This window comes from Ascaphus truei, unplaced genomic scaffold, assembly GCF_040206685.1.
Source record: "Ascaphus truei isolate aAscTru1 unplaced genomic scaffold, aAscTru1.hap1 HAP1_SCAFFOLD_889, whole genome shotgun sequence".
Lineage (NCBI taxonomy): Eukaryota > Metazoa > Chordata > Amphibia > Anura > Ascaphidae > Ascaphus > Ascaphus truei.
The window spans coordinates 131,001-134,811 of record NW_027457228.1 but is presented as its reverse complement, the minus strand read 5'-3'; positions in this window follow the sequence as shown (position 1 = coordinate 134,811).

Here is a 3,811-nt window from a genome sequence, read left to right as displayed (position 1 = left end):
TAAATTTATATGTGGATATGGAGTATAATATTCAATCAGACATTTATAGAAAGGAGAATGCCAGGAATTCATTACTTCATTATAACAGTTGTCACGCACGCCCTCTGGTTAAGGGCATTCCAAAGGGGCAGTTCCTGCGATTACGCCGTAACTGCTCCACATTGGAGGCCTTTATCCACAGGGCGAAAGAGATGAGGAGGAGGTTCCTGTCGAGGGGATACGATGGTGCAGACCTTGATCAGGCATATCAGCATGCACTGAATATTGATAGAAATACCCTCACCAACATGGCAGCCAATAGTACCCAGATAGACACACAGGCCGAGAACACAGAAGCGCCATTCTTTATCACAAACTATAGCGAACAAGCAAACTCAATTAAAACCATCATACGTAAACATTGGGCCACACTTTCACTAGACCCTTTACTAAATAAAATGGCATGTGTGGGACCCAAAATAGTGTTCCGTAGAGCAGCTACGCTAGGGAATCTTCTGTCACCCAGTTTGCTGAAAACTACTAATACTAACCAGAATAAACTGTCTTTTTTTCCAAAATTGATTGGATCATTTAAATGTGGGCACTGTAAGATTTGTCCCAAAATGAAGAAAGTTAAACATTTCACTTATAAACTTGAAACACGGAAATATCAGATAAAAACCTTTATGTCATGTCAGACCAATTATGTCATATACCTGTTACAATGCGGATGTAAAAAACAGTATGTGGGGCTTACCAGTAGAGCCTTAAAAATTCGCATTCTAGAACACTTAAGGCTCATCAAGAATTCAGACATGACACATCCGGTCCCAATCCACTTTAACAACTGTCCATTGGGTTCTGTGGACAATTTCAGTTGTTGCGCTATAGAACATGTAGTCCTCCCCCCTTGGGGAGGGGATAGAATTAAGCTCCTACACCAAAGGGAGGCGCACTGGATCCACACATTAAACACATTACAACCCAGTGGACTTAATGTGGATTGGGATCTACGATGTTTTCTTTAAGAGATATATAAGAGTGTTATACGTGGAATGCAGATATGTACATATTATGGTCTTCTTTAGAACAGAACGTCTATTGTGTATTTCTGATTTATTCTCTGCACTGTCCCTCCCTTAGTCCTTTCCCCCCCCCTCCCCCCTCCTTTCCCCCCCCTCCCCCTCCTTCCCCCCCCCCTCTTTCCCTCCCTCACACTTCTCATCCCCCCCCCCTCCTTTCCAATCCCCCCCCCCTTCCCCTCCCCCCTTCTCTCCCCCCCCCCCCAACTAACATTTACCCTTGTTTCCCTTCCTTTCCCACCTACCTTCCCTTGATTCACGGGTCTATAAGTCACAAATTTGTTCAAATAAAGCATTAGGAAGCCCCTATATGTAGGACTGACTAATAGATATACAACTTGGGTTATTGTGAATCTAGTGTTGAGTATATTCCACTTGCAGTATTTGCAACAGCTTTTTATGTTTATTCATATACCTGGAATGTGCTGCCAAATAGTCTTATCATTTTGCTACTGTGTATGTCTGAATATATAATTTAGATGCTCTCCGTGCATATAATATGTTTATAGTGAGCTGTACAGACATTAAATACTTTAAATAGCATGATATTAGCTAACTGGCATATAGCACTGAAGGGGTTAAAGTTTTAATGCCGCTTTCGCGGGCTTTTAGGTATTTAAGAGGCTGTCACCACTTCTCCCCACTCCAAGACGAAGCCCTCTGCGTAAGGGTGAAACGCGTTGAGGGGGAGATGCTGGTGTAGCCCTGGTGTGTGTCAAATAAAGTTATGTTGAACAAGTCATCCGGGAGCCTTTCATTGGACATGCGCAGTTGCGCCGCACTTTCATCCATTCTCTCGCTGTCCTCTTGCCTGTCCTCCGAGCTCCGCTACTCTGCGCTCCAGGTCCCCCATCCGTGTATTTGTTTCCCGATGGCACCGAGAGCTTTCCTCCATTTTTTCTTCAAGCTCGTTCGTGCGGGTGCCAATCTGTAGTATATCTTTGCGGAGACTCTCCACTTCCCCCCTGAAGAACGACTTTAAATCTGATAGCAACCGAGCTATTTCTTTCTTTATTATCCCTGTCTGTTCTGTCCCCTCCATCTCTGGTGCCGAGTCTGAGTCTGTGCCTGCAGAGTTCTCCTCTGGCCTTGGTAAGGTAGCCTTCTCCGAATTCAGACGCAGAGGGGCGGACGTGATCTTTCTCCAGGAGACCCACTTCAGTACTCACAGCAGCCCTAGGTTCTTAGATAAAAGTTATAGGCAGTTTTTCCTGGCCTCCGCTAAAGAAAAAAAGAAAGGAGTATCCATAGTATTCAATAATAAATCCCCCTTCCAACTAGAGAAAACAAAAACGGACAGCAAAGGGAGATATCTTATCTTAGTAGGACTCCTACAACAATGTAGAGTAACCCTAGCTTGCATATACGCACCCTGCGAAAATGATCCGAAGTTCTTTGAGGAGTTTTTCCAGGTATTGCAAAGATGTGCCGTGGGATATATAATCCTAGCAGGGGATTTTAACAAAACAATAGACCCCAGGATAGATAGATCACCGCAACAGCAAAAGCCTAGACACACAGGGAATGGGCCACTGCTGGAGGGCCTCAGCAGGGGAGCCTGGTAGATATATGGAGGGAACAGCACCCCGGGGAGCGGAGCTATACGTTCTACTCACACCCTCACGACAGTTACAGCAGGATTGACCACTTTTTTGTGTCTAGTGGAATGGTCCCACAGATATCCGATTCCAAAATACATGACATTACGTGGTCGGACCATGCATCAATAGAGCTGAGATGCACACAGATTAGGCCTATTAGCCCAGGAGCAAACTGGAAACTAAATGAGTCACTGATTAAGATACCAGAATTAGAGAAAAAGGTTAAAGAGGAGATCAGGCAGTTTTTCCAGACTAATCTAGGCAGTGTGGAGTCCCACACAACCCTGTGGGAGGCTCACAAAGCCACAATGAGGGGAGTGCTAATTAGCATAGCAGCAAGACAGAAAAAACTGAGGGATGCCAAATTGACACAGCTATATAAGAGGTTACATGAGCTCTCTGCACTACATAGCCGATCGGGCAGAGGAGATACCCTAAAGGAGTTGCAGGATGTAAGGACTGAGCTTAACCTCCTCCTCACCTCCAGGGCCGAGAAAACTTGAGTTGGACACATAGAAAATTTTATGAGAAAGCCAACAAGCCGGACACAATGTTAGCCAACCGACTCCGTAATAGGCAGCCAAATTACAATATACAATCAATTCGAACAAAAACAGGGGAGACATCCTCTAACCCTAAAGTTATAGTGGAAGAGTTTAAACAATATTATGCACAGTTGTATAATGGGGAGAAAGTGGTCCACAATGTAAATACAAGGCGCAGACTGCAGGAATTCCTCGCAGAGGCTACTCTGCCGCAGTTGGGCAGGTTGGAGCGAGAGGCGATACAGGGTGATTTCACGCGGGAAGAACTGACAGCAGTAGTCAAAAGCTTGAAGTCTTCCAAGGCCCCGGGCCCAGATGGGTTTTCTAATTTATATTATAAAAAATTCATTGGAATACTAGCCCCACACATGCTTAGGTTATTTAACGGGGTCCTAGCGGGAGAGCCTTTCCCGGCCCAGATGCTCCAGGCGTCAATCTCCTTGATTCATAAGAAGGACAAAGATCCCACAAATTGCCAAAGTTACAGGCCGATATCGTTGATAAATTCGGACGTTAAAATTTACTCTAAATTACTAGCCAATCGTTTAAGTGTTATCCTGCCTAGGCTGATCCATCCGGACCAGGTTGGCTTTATTAGAGATAG